Source organism: Anabrus simplex, chromosome 2 (assembly GCF_040414725.1).
Source record: "Anabrus simplex isolate iqAnaSimp1 chromosome 2, ASM4041472v1, whole genome shotgun sequence".
NCBI lineage: Eukaryota > Metazoa > Arthropoda > Insecta > Orthoptera > Tettigoniidae > Anabrus > Anabrus simplex.
In genome coordinates, this window is record NC_090266.1 from 316,203,704 (window position 1) to 316,223,651 (window position 19,948).

The window sequence follows — 19,948 nt, forward strand, 5'->3', positions numbered from 1 at the left end:
AGCCTAACCTAGATTCGCCAAATTAATTATTTAGGACGCCCTAGCTTTTCAGCTGGGCTTGCCTGTTTGTTTTCGAGGCTTCCCCTTTTCTTATGTCACAAAATATGTAGATTGTAAGTTAATAGATTTACCTTGGGCTTTGCCTCTGGTAGTTCTGTATCACTTAAGGTACGCTAGATTTTGGAGAACCTGTTCACTTCACTGTAAATTGCATTGTACGACTGCATTAGTAACTAGATGTATAGTTGAGTTGAAATTTGAATTTATACTGCTGCGAAGGTATTACCAAAGAACCTCTAAGTTATGTATATCACAGAACTTATAATTCGTAAGTCGGGATTGTATTTGGAGAATATTTGTAATATTCTTTTGTAAATAATATTTTCAAATCTAAGGATCACGGCGATTTATTTCGGAATCCGCAATCTAAGCCATGTCCATGCCTTTGGGAGGTTCCCAGCCTTTTCCACCTTCCCGGTTTGTTGTCCAGTAGTTGGCCGTAGTGATATTTACATACATGTTGTTGTTGGAGATCCGCGTAATACCAGCTAATGTTTTTCTGAGTGTGTAGTGTACTCTGATATTGTGTAGTTGCTCTTGCCTTCCCCCTTTACTGTGTTTGCGCCTTGTTTTGTGTAAACACTGTAGTTAAGGTGACAAATGGAATCTCTTCCTGTTGCTCACTGTCTTACCTTCTTCATTGGGTCCTCAAAAGTAGAATAATATTCGCATGCCTCTTCCCTGAAGAAACAAAGCCTGAAAACATTATTATTCAGGAAATTAACCAATCAAGTGGCTTGTGGAATACTTTAAAAGGACTTGTATGGTGATATAACTTAAGAAACGTGGAAACTTGATGGAATTCAAAGTTACAAATTGTCAAATCAGTTTTCTGTCAGTCTGACAAACTTTGAGAGATCTTGTCTGGAGCTAACACTGATGATAACCGAGCGAGTTGGTCATGTGGTTAGGGGCACACAGCTGTGAGCTTGCATTTGGGAGATAATGTTGGCAGCCCGTAAGATGGTTTTCAATGGTTTCTCACTTTCACACCAGGCAAATGCTGGGGCCGCACATTAATTAACGTCACAGCCACTTCCTTCCCATTCCTAGCCCTATCCTGTTCCATCGTCGCCACAAGACCTATCTGTGTCGGTGTGACATAAAGTCAATTATAAAATAAGAAGGGAAAACACCGATGATAAATGAAAGCAAATTAAATTGAAATGTAAAATGGAGACAGTGGACGAAGGTATTATGAAGGATTTACTTCACTTCTTCCAACTTTTCAAAGATGCCAAGAATGGCTTGGAATGTGCAAGAACAGTGACCATCCAGAATCCACTGCTTTGGTTTCACAACCTCAAAACTCGCTGAGCAGAGACCTGGTGAAAAAGAAAGTCATGGTGATTATAAAAGGTAGATGATGTACATTTATATGAAAAAAATTGCAGTTGGGTATGTACAACAAGATTACAACATTTCTCTTGCCTTGTTTCCATGGACTGACGATGCTTTCCTACATTGAAAAGAATTAAATATATTGTGAGGTGTGATGCTTGTGCGTACAGGTTGCTGTAGGTAGGTGTAGTTTTATAGATACATGCGTGAAGTTAAACTTATTTATTAGAGATTTCAAAGTTAGCTTGTAACATGGTTTTATATTTTACGAACAGTTGAAGCTGTAGAAGACTTAGCTGATCCCACTGAGGAACCACTAAAGAAACTTAGCAGATTTTAACTGTAGAAATCTTCAGGGCATGCGCATGTAGACACAGTGATGCTGTACATTACTACAGCGCAGAGAGATCCCGGCGATGAAAATGACGTTTTAGATGAACATGACTACCCTAAGTTGTCCAAATTGGTGTTTAGGGCTCTTATATGTACCAGCTACAAGTGCTTTGACTGAGTGAACATTCAGCAGTGCTGGATTTGTTTTAAACAAGAAGATCAGTTGCCTAGATCCCAAACATTTGAATGATCTGCACTTTCTTCATGATAACATAAACTGTAGGTAATAAATGCTCTTAAAAACACACAGTAGTGTACAGTTAATGAGCTTTATTCACCCAAGTGTTACAGTTTTAACTATTTTCCTTCATAGTGAATAACCGTCAGTGTGTAGGGCAGATCCAGATATTCGCAAGGACTTTCATGTATGTACCTCTTTGTTCGACCATTGTAAGTTACTGTGTGTTTCTCAAGAATTACAGATCCCATAGTTTCAGTAGAAAATTTTATTTGTTTGCATTTTTTAAATACTTTTTGTGACATTTGTATTTATCACATCAATTCAAATGTTTGTATTTCATTTTCAGACTGTTATTATATGTGCAGTTGCACTACAAAAACTACACAGATATACTTTGTGGCACTTAGTGGTACTTTTTATCCATACATGGTACAAACATTTGTACATATATATATATATATATATATATATATATATATATAAAATAAGAGTTTTGTCTGTACATTGCTCAGAATTTGAAAAAAATGTTATTTCTGTATCGTTCATGTCCACAGTAACAAGGAGATGCACTTTTTTCTTTTCCGTAATTTCTGTCTGTCTGTCTGTATGTATGTATGTACACGCATCACTTGAAAACTGCTGAAGAGAATTTAATGAAAATCGGTATGTAAAGTCGGGGGATGAGCCACTACAATCTAGGCTATAAATCATTTTATTCACGCCGAGTGAAATGGTAGTTTAGGGGAAGGCCTAAAATTCAATTCTCAAATATTTATATTTTAAGTGTTCCTGTCGATAAATACTACATAACTAAAGTTACATAGAATTAAATTTCCGATCATTTATGTCTTATACAATTTTACCGTACTGGCTATGATAACACTGATATTCATGAATTTTGATTTTTGTTGCTACGTCCACATCAACGCCGAGCCACGAGAAAATGGGTGAACAGAATTTAATGAAAATTGGTATATACTGTAGAGTCGGGGAGGAAAAAAACTGTAGTCTAAGCTATAAACAATTTTACTGAACCTGAGTGGAATGGTAGTTTAGGTGTAGGCGCCTAAAATTTAATTTTTAAATTTCGTTATTGCTCCTATAGAAAAGTACTACATAACAAAAGTTATAGAGAATACAATTTCCGATCATTTATTTTTTATTCAATTTTACCGTACCGACTGTGATAAGAGTAGTATTTCAGAGTCGGAAGAAAACTAAATGCGAAGGCCTACAATATCGAAAGCGCATAACATTGATCAACAATAACATTACATTGACCATTGTTTGTTGTGATGTTCTTTGTCTCTTATCGTGCCCTCAACTCCGGTAGATGGGATTACTGTTGCGTACCGAATATAAACAACCTGACTCAATATTGGCGGGAAAGAGCTGGGGAGTTAGAAAACTTTTTTTCTTTTGCATGCCATTCCTCTGGTTCATACATTGTCTGATACTGCTGGTTCGTAACACACCGGTTCATCAGTATTCCAGCTATTCGCTCCCTACTCTGACTCGCTGTTTTGAATGAGCAGTGTGCAGATTTGGCCGAGGCTCACTTAGTAGTATGACCTGGTCAAGAATTACAATTTAGGCCTATTCCAAATTATAGCACTACAATTCACTAAATAATTCAAAATTTTACCCTGATAAGAGACGTTACTTAAGGAAAGCGTCTTCCTCTTCACTTTTATTAAATTCTACATTCATTTTGTTCCAAATTAGCAGTGAAGAGTGGTTTTCTCCCTCTGGTTTGGAGGGAAAATTTGCCTCCAAGTCACTTAGATTTTTCCGCCACCAGTGTAAGTGAAATGAGATTTCCTGACTCATCGGGTACTCCTAGGAAAGAGATTAGTGAAATGGCATAGATATGTCCTCCTGGGACTGCCCGCTATTCGACACACACACACACACACACACACACACACCCCACGACGAAAAAAGACGAAGAGTGTTCACAGATCAAGGCTGTGCAGCTTGGCCATTCCAGCTCTGGAACCTTGGAATGTTAGATCGGCAGCGTAGTACTGTTCGTTAAAAGTGAGAAAATGTGTGGTTTTTCATTTGATCGAGTATTTCATATTGCATTTAATCGCGCCATTCCTACTGACGTCAATGTAATGACCTATGTTCATTTCACTTGGGGAAACCACTAAGGCAGTCTTTCTGAGAATGTAAAAAAGCAGGTGGAGAGTAAGTGTCTGCCATTATAATGAAAACTCCCCATCCTGATTGTGACTGATAGTAGGCAAGCAACCGAGCTCGATAGCTGCAGTCGCTTAAGTGCGGCCAGTATCCAGTAATCGGGAGATAGTGGGTTCGAGCCCCACTGTCGGCAACCCTGAAGACGGTTTTCTGTGGTTTCCAATTTTCACACCAGGTAAACGCCGGGGCTGTACCTTAATTAAGGCCACGGCCGCTTCCTTCCACTTCCTGGGCCTTTCCTATCCCATCGTCGCCATGAGACCTATCTGTGTCGGTGCGACGTAAAACAAATAGCAAATAAAGTAGGCAAGCAGACCTGCCATCATAATAAAAATTCCCTAACCCAGTTTTTATATGAGAAAGACGTTTGGTGACTTCCCCGTCGCGTTTCTAGAGTAACGTTGCTATGCAATATAATACAATCTTGCTCACAAGGTGTACACTACTTAACATGTTGACGACGGCGTATTGTTTTCCGAGTTTATTCATTAGGAACGAAGTGAAAAATCAGAGATACTTGAACTCTAATGGATATATTACATACTATTACACGTCTTAAATAGAGCCTATAGGTGTTAGGGTGCACTATGTGCACTGTGTGCTGAGACCGCCCGGCAGGTCTCATCGTCCACAAGTAACGCACAAGGTTCGCGCGCACTCTGTGACCCGCCGGCAACCTCACTGAAAGTGGCGGTCTTTACTTGAACTCTAATGGATATATTACATACTATTACACATCTTAAGTACAGCCTACAGGCGTTAGGGTGCACTGTGTGCACTGTGTGCTTAGTCCGCCCGGCGGGTCTCATCGTCCACAAGTAACGCACGGGGTTCGCGCGCACTCTGTGACCCACCGGGGACCTCATTGAAATTGGCGGTCTTTATGCAGCATTGTTTGTTTTGATCGAACGTAGTGTTGTGAAGCAACATGTTAAGTGTGTGTCTATTCTTATATTTGTACATATTTTCTTCATATAAAATGATTTGAATAATGGAACAAGCATACTGAATAATATCTTAATTATCCTAGCTCCTATGTACGCCCTGCATGTCCCACTGTATACAAAGTTAGTTTGCCTTATGTAGAGACGAAACAGAAAGGACGAAAGCATAATCTGTGAACGGCGCGCGATACAGCTCCAGTATATGTAATGTGTTATGAGACCGCCGGCGAGTCTCACCGTCCAGAAGTAAAGAGTTGGCTTGACCCGCCGGTGGGCCTCATAGTCGCCAAAGTGTTAACATAGAGTTTTGTATATAATGTAGAATTCCGTAGCGAAGCACGGGTACATCAGCTAGTCTATTTATATATGTAAGTTCTTAATTGTCTTTGGTTGGGTCAAAGCCGGGCACTGGCATTTAATATGCCAGTTTATGAGCTGTGAGGCTCAGACCATAGTTTCTGCCACAGTGAGCTGGGTGAGAAAAGCTCATGCAGTCAGGAAGCGGCCTGGTCCAAATTCAAGGCTGCACATGCAATTCTCTAGATGTAAGGTAGAAAAGCTTCTAGTATTTATATACAGACTTCCAAATTGCTTTAGTGGTTCTGTTGAAGAATCAGTGTACCCTATGTGTGAGATCTTCCCTTTATAGTATTACTTCCCGACATCCTACTTTAGTTCAGAATGTATGTGGAGATCGTGTAACACTTAATTACTAAAAGTATCTTCCTCAAAGTGCTGTTCGTTAAAGTTGTCTCTCTATGGAACAATGCAATAGGAACCATCTTAGTAAGATGGCTATCAGTAACCAATGTTATAGGAAGGTTTTTTCAATTAATAGGACTTTTTCAGTTTCTTCAGAAGATAGGGAAAACCTTTCTTTCAACTTTATGACATGCAGTGGTTGTTAGATATGTTATATTTTGCTGACTTTTATCTAGAGATAACAGTTGCAAAGTATATGATGACAAGCATGATTGAAAATTGTTTCTGGTCTAGGACATACTTTAACTTCCACTACAAAGTAGGACTTTCCTGAAAATGATTTTGAGACCATAACATAAGGTAACGGGTATTTTTTGACGAAACACTTTTCTTGGTAACATGCATTTGAGTGTTGCATAGAGTTCTATCAATAAGTATGTTATTCCTTGTTGTAAATCATGTCTTTTAAGGTACATGGAGTTTCTTGTTATTTTAAAAACTTTTCTGAATATTGAGCAGTGACTTAAAATATTCTTTCAATTTTGATATTTTTACAGGTAGTGAATATAGAGGTACAATACAAGAATCTTCTAGCAGAAAAATCAAACAGGGAAGAAAGCAGAAGACAGCTGTTGAAAAGAGTCATGATGTCTTCCACTTCTATGGTTCAGGTGATAATGAATCAGGTATTTATCATATGCCTTAATATTTATTTTAAAAAATACTGCTTTCCTATTGCTGTGAAAAAGAATATACCTGGCTTAGAGTATTTACTGACTTGATGTGTACATGCTGAGTTGGACTGTATAGCCAGTAAATCAGTTGTTGAGCAGTGATAAATAACTTTCCTGTAATTACAGCCTATATCCTAGAAACACACTAAAAGGGATAATGGTGTCCAAGTGGTGTTAATGTTGCTGAATACCATTATGCAGCATGTTCTTCAGCTTATGGCACTTGTCTCAATATTAGGAAATGCCTGACGAAAACCTCATAGTGCGTATGAAGAGAAAGGACACTGAAGTACAGATGTAGGTTGTTATATAGCAGAGGACTGGAAAGCAGAACCTGAACTAGAGCTGTTGTGTTACCTTGAAATGGGATATACAGGTATGAATGTAGGAGTTGTAGTGTATAAATGACAATTATTTTTCTGGTAGCTGAGATGGTAGAGAGCTGGCCTTCTGAGCCCACCTTGGCAGGTTTGACCATTGCTCATTCCGACATTCAGTCAGTCAACATTGATGTTCATTTAGGGCAGTCGCCCAGGTGGCAGATTCCCCATCTGTTTTTTTTTTTATTTTTTTTTTTTTTTAGCCTTTTCGTAAATGATTGCAAAGAATTAGGAAATTTTTTGAACATCTCCCTTGGTAAATTATTCCAAACCTTAACTCTCCTTCCTATAAACAAATATTTGCACCAATTTGTTCTCTTGAATTCCAACTTTATCTTCATATCTTTATCTTCTTCTCAAACTTATTCGTCTACTAATGTCATTCCACGCCATCTCTCCACTGACAGCTTAGAACATACCACTTAGTTGAGCAGCTCGTCTCCTTTCTCCCAAGTCTTCCCAGCCCAAACTTTGAAACAATTTTGTAACGCTACCCTTCATTGGAAATTACCCAGAATAAATCAAGCTGCTTTTCTTTGGATTCTTTTCCAGTTCTCCAAACTAGTAATCCTGGTGAGAGGCCCATACACTGGAACCATACTCTAGTTGGGGTCTTACCAGAGACTTGTATGCCCTCTCCTTTACATCCTTACTACAAAGCCTAAGTACCCTCCTAATCATGTTCAGAGATCTGTACCCTTTATTTACAATCCCATTTATGTGATTATTGCAATGAATATCTTTCCTTATATTAACACCTAGGTACTTACAGTGATCCCCAAAAGGAACTTTCACCCCATCAACTCAGTAATTAAAACTGAGAGGACTTTTCCTATCAGTGAAACCCGATTAACCCCGTTTATCATCTTATCATTGCCTGCTGTCCACCTCACAACATTTCGAGGTATTTTTGCAGCTGCTCACAATCTTTTAACTGAGTTATTACTCCATACAGAATAAGGTGCTCAAATAAGTCAGCCTTCTGTCAGTAAATTTACTGGCACGTAAACGAACTCCTGTGAGACATAATTCCAGTTTTATAAGCATGCGCCTGAATAAGTGCCTTAGATTTTTACCCATGTTGAGTATTTCGAGTAACCTAACCCAACCCTAACCCCATGGCACTACAACCCTGAAGGGCCTTGGCCTACCAAGCAACCACTGCTCAGCCCGAAGGTGTGCAGATTACGAGGTGTGTTGTCAGCACGACGAATCCTCTCGGCCGTTATTCTTGGCTTTCTACAGGTGTCCGAGAAGTCCCCGTACCTCTAGTTTCATATTATTATTTTGTTATATTATGGCATGGACAATTGTGTTTCTATAATTGGGGAATTCAATAGTTGTTTTATTGGTATTGTATCCCTGCTGCTAGCATTGTTGTCAGTCTCATTTCAGTTGTTAAGTCATGGCGGACGTGAGCGGACACAGCTACATTGCTGAGGAGCGATTAGTGGCGTGTGTGTGGGTGCACGAACGAGCACATACGGGGCAAACAATGACAGTGATAATGAGTGCATTTAGAGATCGCTTTGGCAAACCCCCACCTCGTAAAGCTACTCTGCTTGATTGGGAGAAACGTGCATTTGCTTCAGGCAGTGTCAAAGACAGGCCGCATAGTAGACGTAAGAGGGTTGGGAAAAATTGAGAGAAAGAAGAGCTGCTCGACTAAGTGGTATGTTCCGAGCTGTCAGCGGAGAGATGGCGTGGAATGACATTAGTAGACGAATAGGTTTGAATGGCGTTTATAAAAGTAGGAAAGATCACGATATGAAGATAAAGTTGGAATTCAAGAGGACAAACTGGGGCAAATATTCATTTATAGGAAGGGGAGTTAGGGATTGGAATAACTTACCAAGGGAGATGTTCAATAAATTTCCAATTTCTTTGAAATCATTTCGGAAAAGGCTAGGAAAGCAACAGATAGGGAATCTGCCACCTGGGCGACTGCCCTAAGTGCAGATCAGTATTGATTGATTGATTGATTGATTGATTGATTGAAACGTGTGCTGCCGTCGCTCAATCAATTGAGCAGTCTCCATTGAAATCCATTCGCAAAAGAGCAGCTGAACTTCAAGTACCGCGGTCAACAGTGCATGACCACATTAAAAGAGATTTGAAAATGAAAGGATTTAGGCCGATGCATGTGAATGAATTATCTGACAATGACATGGAGCAACGAGTTGCAGCCTGCCGTGTCTCACTCGAGTGTTATTTTCTGATGAATGTGCGATATATCGCGGTTCACATAGGAGGAATGTGGTTTTCTGGTCTAAGGAAAATCCTCATTATGTGCAAGAGTTTTAAAGGAACCCCTCTCATGTTATGGTATGGGCTGGGTTATGATCACGTCACTTGTGCGGACCGTATTTTTTGGATGGGTATGTGAATGGAAAATCTTATTTGCATATGTTACAATCTTGGTTAATACCTCAGCTTCAAGACAAGGGAATCATGGGTTATGTGTGGTTACAGCAGGATGGGGCTCCAGCACATTTTGCTATTCAGGTGCGCGAGTTCCTTGATGAACAATTTCAAGGCCGCTGGATTAGCCGTGGCTCACCAACATCTCCAGCCCCATTGAAATGGCCACCTTAGCACGCCAGACAACTCATTATGGGGAATAATCAAGTCCCATGTGGCTCAACGTCGGTTCACGACTAATGAAGAATTGCGCCAAAGTGTGGAGGAAGCCTTTCGTTCCATAACTCCTGAGATGTTCCGCAAGATGTCAGTGAGGACTTGGAGATGGATATAACTCTTTGTAAGGCATGATGGTGCACATACAGATTCCCAGGATTCATACTTTTTATATGTAAGTACTCCACTATAATATGAAACTTATGAAACTAGGGGTACAGGGACTTCTCGGACATCCTGTATACCAGGGCCGCTAACTCACCGTCAGATAACACCTCAATTCTAATCACATAGGCTGAGTGGACCTCGAACCAGCCCTCAGATCCAGGTAAAAAAAAAAAAAAACTGGCCGGGAATCGAACCCCGGACATCCGGGTAAGAAACAGGCACGCTACCCCTACACCACGGGGCCGGCAGTCAGAGGAGTAAAGATCTGTGGAATCTCTCCTTTTCCATCCTTGCATCACCAATAACCTTCATTGTATTAGTGAGGCATTAAAACCACTATTTAAAAAAAAAAAAAAATCAACACTTCTGTTGGAGAAAGGAACATGCAATTTGTTTCAAGAATCTTCTCTTGCATATTTGAATACCTGCTTGGAAGAACATTGTAAGAAATTATGGGAAAGTGAGGTTTTAGTGGAATATTGTTGTTTGAGGGTTCCCTTGCATTATCTTGTAAGACTTGAAAGAAGTTAATTTTCACAGGCAGTAAATTTTACCTTTGAGAGTTTGTCTTAGTGGAAGATTGTTGAATGTATTATATGTTAAATGTAAACTGAAGTAATGTGCAAGAGTCTTTTTTTTTTTTTTTTTTTCATCGAAGGAAGTACAATGTGAAGTAAAACACCATTCACAATAGGTTAGTTGAAAAATGTTGTTAAAGTATGTTCCATATTGTGTTGTGAATGAAATCCCTCAAATTTCGAAGGCAGAAAATATTCCTTTCTGCTAGTGTGATTATCAGTGTTGCTCGCAAGGCTGAATAATTGTTAGGTTACAGATTCGGCCCACTTTTCCTATACGGAAATGTATACTGCTAAATATGTAATGCTTAATATTTCAGGAATGAGTTTGTTGCTGCAGACACTTAGGCCGCGTGCACACCGAGCGCGCTTCGCATAGTGTATCGCGTGTAGCGTGAAATGCTATGCATAGCGCAAGGCGTGCTTGCTGTTCACACCGAAAACTCTACGCCGTGCTCTCAGCTTAGTTTGGTGCGAGGCATTTTAGCGTGGTCACAAACTAATGCCGTTATCCAAGTACACTAGAAACAGTTTACTGATGGATAACAGTTACCTACAATTGAAAATTAGGAAAAAGAATCGAAAGTGGGTTCATTAATTTAATGAAGAACGAATTACTTTCAGAGAATTCCATCGTTTGCACAGAGATGAAAGACTTTATCGTGATAAATTTTATGATTACTTAAGAATGACAAAAAATGCCTTTGACCTTCCAAACCCTGCAACTGAAATGTGGTGTCAAGTAGCAGAGAAGTTTTGGGAGAAATTCAATTTTCCGAATTATCTAGGAGCACCGTGCAGCAAACACGTGGAAAGTAAATTTCCGGCTAAATCACCCTTCTTTATATAATAATTATAAATAGTATTTTGCAATATTGTTACAATTAGCATACGCAATTAATCCTCGTAACAAAAGTGGGGTAAATGTGTGACAAATATAATTAATAAACAGAAATATTTACTTCCAAGCCCACTACTAGCCTGCAGATTGATATTCTTCATGTTACCACTCTCCATTGGCAAAATTATAAACCGATATGACAGAGTCTGGGAGATTCTATGCACTTTTTCACAAAGTGTCCGGCTACAAGGCTAAAATGGTTACCATACTGGCCTTTGGTCACAGAGTCCCGGGTTCGATTCCCGGCAGAGTAGGCAATTGTAATCATAATTAGTAAATTGCATTGGCACGGAGGCTGGGTGTATATGTGTATTTATAATCATTTCATCCTCATCATGATGCAGGTCATCTACGGACATCAATTCAAAAGACCTGCACCTGGCAAGCCGAACTTAAGTCCACTTATTTTGCAAAACAGTTACATTTTTATAGTTTTCGTGTCTTGGGTTCCATATTTCTTCTCTTTGAAACACTGCATGAATAATTTCTTCTTCCATAGATTCAGAACCAGCTAGGTAACGCTAAGCAATTAACCAACACTGCGCGTTGTCTGGCGCTTCGCTTAGCTGTAAGATAGGCGTTCAGCGCAGCAGAGCGCGGACGGTGTGAACACCTGGATTACGAACAAAGCACTGGTTTTGCTTAGCATGACGCTTAGCGTTAAGCAACACGCGACACACTATGTGAAGCGCGCTCGGTGTGCACGCGGCCTTAAAGTAGGTAGGCTGTGTAGCATTAGATATTGACATGAAAGTTGATGATACAATTCACCAAAGAGACTGCAATGAGCAGTCTGTTTTTCTTTTCTTTCAAGTAATTGCATTGAATTCAGCAAAGCTGAAACATGATGCGATGGCCATGTGAAAGAAAGAGATGAACAAAATAATTTTGATGGTGAAAGCCATTACTGAAGAGTTTTTACCTTTTGTTAAAATACCGTATAATCCCGAATACCACCCGCCACCGAATAAGACCCACGCCCTAAATTTGAGACGGCAAAATACGGAAAAAGATTTTTTAAAATGAAATAACTTGCATACCTATTTAATTTTCTTCAAATGTACCACAAATATTAATTCAAACAGCTTACAATTAATAAAATCATCACAAAAATCATAAATAAAATTGGTCCAATAATCAGATCATTCACAATTCAGTCGTCATCTGAAGTTTCACCATAGGAAATTTCGTCGCTGGCATCTTTCCACAAATAGTCGTCCTCACTACTGTCCACGGAATTTAAAATTCCACATTTCTTAAAACTTTTGGACACTAGATCGTTGGGAATGCATGCCCATGCAGTCTTGATCCAGCTGCATATTAGTCCCACTTAAGGCCTCTTCACTCGTCCGGTTGGTGTAAAACGTGTGATGACCATCAGGCATCCATTCGTCGTACAACTGTTTCATTGCAGTTTTGAAAGGCTGTTTCATGCACACTTCCAACAGCTGTAGAATAGAAGCGAGTCCTCCGGGAATTATCACAAGATCGGTTTTTCCTTTCCTCATCCTATCTTTTACGTCATCAGTTGTATGTCCTAGGTAACTGGCCAACACAAGCATGTTTCGTTTTTGTAACAAAGCTCCCAGACGACGTTGCCAAACGCACTTCACTCAGTCCTCAACTAACTCACTGTCCATCCAGCCAGACTCGTGTTCCAACAATAACACCAGACGGCAAGTTCCCTTTCGGAAATGTTTTCCTTTTCAGAACCACATATGGAGGGAATTTGGTTCCATCCATTAATACGCACAACATTATCGTGCATCGTTGCTTTTTGTTACCACCTGTTCTGACGGTTACACATTTAGAACCCTTCGTATCCAATGTACTTTCCAACGGCATTTCAAAATAGATAGGTGTCTGGTCAGCATACGCAATTTGCGACAGCAAGTAAGAATTTTGCTTCCTCAGATTAATAATGTGACACTGAAGGTCCGTTAATATTTCTTCATATGCCCCAGGGAGACTTTGTGAAATAGATGCACGTCTTATTACATGTTATAAATCTCATTTTTGGTCCGTATTGAAAATTTACAGTTCAATAAATAATAAGGTGTTCTTTAATCTACCTATTCAATACGTACGTCTCCGAATGCACAATTCCTTCCTCTGTGACGTATTGTGCAACATACTTAAACCACCAAAACGAGGTCTGTGCATAGGCAACACTGCAACGAGGAGTTGATCACATAAAACAAGAAAACAGCAGAGTGAGCGGAAGCAGTACTGGGGGAGGGATAGTAGGAGAGGTTTACCGTGGATGGTACCAAAAAAGAAAAATCAAAAAAGAACACCACGTTGCTAAAATTTTTTAGATGACCAAGTGTATTGGAAACAGCAGGCTTAACGAGAATACAGTACACATTAACAAAACAGATCCTCAAATATACTCTGGATATTGTAGGAAATTATCAAAGGGATAATTAAGCTAAAACCTACAGAATAAAATTGACCAATATATATATATATAATATGCACCTTGTTAAACAAGAAAATATAGTCCGAGAAAAATATCCCAGGCATTGGTTACAAAGACAAAACAGCTCGGGTCCCCGTTTTAGAAAGGGGACTAACCCTCAGATAAGTTAGGACAAAAAATTTTAAAAAAAAATCGTTACAATAGAATCACTGTGTCAGCGTGAATCTCGACCAAAACCAGTTTTCACAAATATTACTATTTATATTTTGATTAGAGAGGTGTCACACACACAATCACCTCAGAAGATATTTCTAAATATTATTATCTGACCAAAATTCGAGGCAACAAGTACAGTTTTTACCATGAAGATCAAGAAAATATTTGGCCACAAAAAAAAAACAACCCAAATACGCCTCCAGGGCGCCCTAATATAAAAAGCATACACACCTAATAAAAGAAAAAAGGGTAGGGTAAAAAGGAGGATCAGTACAATAAGGACAAGTGAGGATGAGAAGAAAGGAAACTCCGACTGCGTAATGCTGGAGAATGTCTGATCTGCCAATAGATTTTTTTAGAATCGTCTAAAGTTGTGAAAATTTTCTGTTTGACGATGTTTAGGCTCAGTCCACATCACCAAGTATTCAGCACTAAGAATCATTTGAACTTAATCAGTTTTGAAGGTGGCAATAAATTAAATTCAAAACCAAGGCCTTGAAAGTTTTCATAGCATGCCATCACTCAACATGCCGAAACAGGCCGAGTATTAAAGTTTCCAAAAACAAGTTTAGCAAATGATATATTTAGCTCACCAAAGTCCTTTCAGAATAATTCCATCAGCTCGTAGGGAAGAAAATGGCGCAGCACACGGCAAGCCGTGCGAGGTCCGTAGTCCCTCCACACACACACACTATTTACAAAGGATGATGCCAGTCTGCCGAAGACGGGCCAAGCAGTCCAATATATACACGCCCGGAAGCGAAGACTAGTTCATTAGAGAAAGATCAAGTGACGTAGCAGATGACGTAGTAGGTGCGAGGCAGACAGAAAGACAGCGGTCAGTGTGTCGAGAAAAGTCGGAGGGTAACGACAGGTGAGCAAAGTAAGGTAATTCTGATGATAGGAAGAAGTATTGATAAGCAGAGCAGACAATAATAAAAGCATTATAGTCTTGTAGAAACATAAACTTGTAGAGTATGTGGAGATGTACATGCGACGAAGTTTGCAGAAACTCGTAGAACGTCGATGGAGAGGTTATGGCAGTAGCACGTTACATATTCCTGCCACCGGGCGGAATCCGAAGGATGGGCGAAAGCAAGTAGGCGTAGCAGCAGCAGCAGCAGCAGCAGCAGCAGGGAAGTCCAAGAGCAGCTTCTCCACCGGAATCGATGATCGGCGACCAGAAGAAACGCAGTATCGGAAAAAAAGAAAAAGGAACAACAGAAGTATGGAAAACAAGAAGCAAGCAAAACAAGGAAAACAGAGAAAAAGAAGGGAAAGGGAAAAAGGAAAGAAGAAGGAAGTAGGAACAATGAAAAACGGTCCGGACCAATACATAGTAGACTAAGTGGCCAAATATAAAAATGACAGGAAGTTTCCCATGAAAATAAAAAGCAAGAACAATACAAGAAAGGGGCATGGGAGAGTCTGACATCAAAAGTGTGTGTGGGTGGAGGGAAAAGAAAAAAAAAAAAAGGGACTGGGTGAGCCAATAAATTTCCAAAGATGTGGACCAGAACAAACAAAGCAAACAGAAAATAAATCCAAATACCAAATAATAAACAAAAAGGGACTCTCCCTCAGTACGCAAGAAGGTTCAGGAAGAAAACTTCTTAAGTTCGAAAAAATGGGCCTGCCGAATATCCTGAGGGTTGGAGAGAGACTGCAATTGAGCAGTAACCAAAGAAGGGAAAGAAAGAATTCGGTATGGGCCAATCCATAAAGGGGAAAGCTTAGCCGAAATATGATGTTGGGTAGAACTAATAGGATGGTTTTTTAACAAAACCTGATCAAAAAGCTTGAACTTAGGCGGACGAAGACGGGAATTACATGTTTTACGGTAAAGGTCCCTGGCATGATTTAAATTACCAAGAGCTTCCCGAAGTTGAGAGTCAGTGAGTAAATGAGGAGGGGTAAGCAATAAAGAGGGTAGGTTCCAGTTTAAAGATAGGGGAGTATGAAGATCTCTTCCCAAGAAGAGTTTAGCGGGAGAAAAGGAGGTAGAATCATTAACAGTAGCATTTAAAGCTAGACAAAAGTGAGGGAGTTCAGTATCCCATGACTTTTGATCTTGGGAATGAAAAATGGAAAGAAAAGATTTAAGATTCCGGTGGTAACGTTCAACAAGATTTGCCTGAGGGTGATAGGGTGAGGTACAGACCTTTTTGATACCATAAGAAAAACAGAAATTATAAAAAACTTTTGAAGTAAAAATTGACGCGTTATCAGAGACCAGAATTTTAGGAATACCTATAAGAGGAAAAACGTGATTAGTTAGTAAATTAATGATAATCTGGGAAGAAATGTTACGTAATGGGCGTACAACAAGAAATTTGGAAAAACCATCCAATAAAGTAAAGATGTAGGAGTTTGATTTGGAAGATTTGACCAAAGGACCGACAATGTCGATATAGAATTTCTCGGCCGGGTAAGTAGAGGGAGAGGCTGCATATGTCCCAAAAGGTTGATGATTTTGGGGCTTATGCTTTTGGCACAAGTCGCAAGATCGGACCCAAGAGAAAACATCCTTTCGCATTTGGGGCCAATAAAACTGAGAGGCAATGCGAGAATAAGATTTCGCCATTCCAAAATGTCCACCAGTAGGGGATCCATGAAAATATTGAAATATCATGGGGCGTAATGCGGAGGGGAGAACCAGACGAGGAGTAGCCCGAGGAGTAGGTTTAAAGACAAGAAGTTGATTTACAATGCGAAAAGGCCCAGAATAATCATTAGAAGAAATATCGGTTTTCAATTGTTGGCAGTATGGATCGAGATTTTGATGGTCTTGGCAGGACTGAAAGGACAAAGGAAAATCAGTAAGAGAAGAAATAGAATTTACCATAGCAACCGGAAGGTGGTGTATTTCGGAATCAGCAAGATGATGATCGTCAAATAGGCGAGACAACGCATCAGCGACCGAATTTTGAAAATCAGAAATAAATTTCAAAGAAAATTTGAAACGTGACAAACGAAGCAACCAGCGACCAGTACGTCCGATTTTCGGAGCATTATTAAGTAACCAAGAAAGTGCTTGGTTGTCAGTGCTGACGATAAACTCGCGATGATCGAGATAGTCGGAAAAATGTTCAATTGAAAGAATTAAAGCAAGTGCTTCCCGTTCATAAACGGAATATTTACGTTCCACAGGTGATAGTAAATGACTATAATAGGCAATAGGCGGGTTTCGCCCTGTATAGTTTGTTGCAAGACAGCGCCAATGGCGACATCGGAAGCATCAGTAGAAAGCTCAAATGTAATGTTAAAATCAGGAATTTGTAAGAGAGGAGCTTGAGATAGTTTGGTTTTTAAACAGGAAAAGGCATTTTGCTGTAAGTCACCCCAGTGAAACTTTACGCCTTTGCGTTTCAATAAGTTAAGAGGTTCGGAAATATGGGAAAAATTAGGTATATATTTTCCATAAAATCCAACCATACCAAGAAAGGAACGTAACTGCTTTAAGTTCTGTGGGGGTGGGACTTTATGGATGGCAGAAACCCTATCCGGATCGACAGCAACACCGTTAGAACTGAGAATATGACCTAAAAACTTAATCGAAGTTTGAGCAATTAAGACTTTAGAAGGATTAACCGTTAAACCCACGGAACGAAGACGCGTTAATACTTCACGAACATGCTGTAGGTGAGTGGAAAGATCAGGGGAATAGATCAAAATATCATCAATAAATGGGAACAAATATTGATATTTTATGTCAGAGAAAAGTGAATCAACAAAGCGTTGCATAATTTGAGAGCCTAAATTAAGTCCGAAAGGAACTTTCTTAAACTGAAAAAGACCATTAGGAGTAATAAAGGCAGTGTAACGGGAGCTAATGTCATCTAGGGGAATTTGATTGTATGCAGAATTAAGATCGAAAATGGAGTAATATTTGGCGTTAGAAAAATGTTGAAAAGCGGACTGCAATTTGGGCATAGGATAGGAATCGTAGAGTATACGCCCATTTAATTTACGATAATCCACGATAAATCTCGAAGATCCATCGGGTTTATCGACAATAAAGGCAGGGGAAGCATAATTAGAAGAAGAAGGAATTATGGTTTTGTCCTGAAGCATTTTATCAATTAATTGATTTAAAATTTTCATGCGAGGAGGGCTGAGAAAATAGGGGGATGAACGAACAGGAGTAGAATCAATTAAGTCAATATGAGCCTTGAAATTTTTGACCGTACCAAGAACAGGAGTAATGACATCAGAAAATTCAGTTAACAAGGAATCAATTTGATCAGAATGAATAGAATTGATACTGTGAGACATGGATGAAGTTGAAGAAGGATAATCAGCAATATTAATTAATGGAATAACCGTTGAAGAAAAATGAAAGGAAATCGTAGAGTTCATAGAATCAAAAATAAGACCAGTGTGGGAAAAAAAATCATAGCCTAAAATAAGAGGACAAGATAATTCCGAAACAACAAGAAAGGTAAACGGCCAAGAAAAATTTTGAATTTTAACAGTGAGAGAAATATGACCAAGAACATCAATAGGATAATTAGAAGCCGAAACACAACGGACAGTGGAAGGAAGAAAATGAAGGTGAGAAAATACCTTTTTCAGAGATTCAAAGAAAGATAAACTGATTAAAGAAACAGCAGCCCCTGAATCAAGAAGAGCGACGGAAGGGACATTATTAATAGTCAAGACAATATGAGAAGTAGGAGGTAAAAATGACGAACTTTCCGTCAAAATAAGTTGAGAAGAAAATTCAGACGGCAAAGATCGAACATTTGAAACAAGAGTAGAGGGGGACTGAAGAACAGAAGACAGATTTTGCCCATTGTTACGCCTACTGTCTAATGACGCGGGTAAGCTACGTTTCCCGAATAGGGAGTAGCACAATTCCGAGATATATGACCCTTTCCTTTACAACGGAAGCAAATAATGGGAGAAGGAGTATTAGCAGAAGAAACGGATGTAGAAGGTAAAGGACGAGAATGGAGAGGAGGGGGGATAGATGAGTAATAAGAAAGATCTCCAAGAGAATGAATGGCGTGAGATTGAGCTAAATTAAAAAGCTGAAACATGGACGTAGGAGGATTTAAGGCATCGAAAAGCTGCCGAAAGGAAGGAGTAGCGTAGAATTGAACGATAGAAATTAAATCATTGACCGAGTGAGCAATGTTTAAAATATCACTATAGGTCGTAATCGAATCAAGATAGTCATGAGCAGGTTCAGTGGGAAGTTGATGACGACGAATAAATTCAAGGCTCAGCTTGCAACGTATTTCGTAAGGTAAGAAATAGTTGTGTATGGCATTCCGAAGTTGATACCAATTGGAAAAACTTGACATATTATCAACCCAAAATTTAGTAAAAAAAACCGGTTGTTTTAGGGGACAGTAATCCCATTAACTGAGGAAAAGAAGCTAAACCAATATTTAGAAATTTTCGTGCAGAAAGGAGCCACAAGGTCAAACTCCGAGGATCAGTAGATTGTAATTTAGGGACTTGATCAAGAGATTGTTTTATGATCTGTACATTGAGAGAGGCATCAACAGGCGTGTATTGAGGTAGTGAAGGGGGAGGGGGGTAGAAATGTGGATCGGGAGGCATAGAATGAAGTTGAGGTAATGAGGAGGGCTTGCCCTCTGGATCACTGAGCAAAGCGGAAGAATTAACACGGGAAGATAATGTTGGGGTATCAGAGAAGGAGATTAAGTTACTAGTCGAAACCTCAGGTAAAGACCGAGTATGATATAGTGGGGGTGGAGATGAAACGCTATCGGCGCCCAATCGAAAATTATCCGAAAAGCAAGCCATAGTGTTACTAGAGCAACCAATACAAAATGCGAAAAGATCTAAGGAGAAACCAAAAAAGTGTATCAATTTAAACAAGAGAATATGATGAAAATGGGGAAGAAAAAAATGTCTGCTACCATATGTGACGTATTGTGCAACATACTTAAACCACCAAAACGAGGTCTGTGCATAGGCAACACTGCAACGAGGAGTTGATCACATAAAACAAGAAAACAGCAGAGTGAGCGGAAGCAGTACTGGGGGAGGGATAGTAGGAGAGGTTTACCGTGGATGGTACCAAAAAAGAAAAATCAAAAAAGAACACCACG

The 19,948-nt window shown here is 39.5% G+C and overlaps 1 protein-coding gene across 1 annotated transcript in view; it reads left to right on the top strand.

The window, feature by feature from the left end:
* The window catches only part of LOC136862799 (zinc finger protein 892), a 231,203-nt gene that overhangs the window by 45,450 nt on the left and 165,805 nt on the right, over positions 1–19,948 (top strand). Inside the window, exon 3 of the mRNA XM_067139056.2 lies at positions 6,384–6,512. The gene's annotated coding sequence lies outside the window, so the exon portion shown is untranslated. The remainder of the gene's footprint in view (positions 1–6,383; positions 6,513–19,948) is intronic.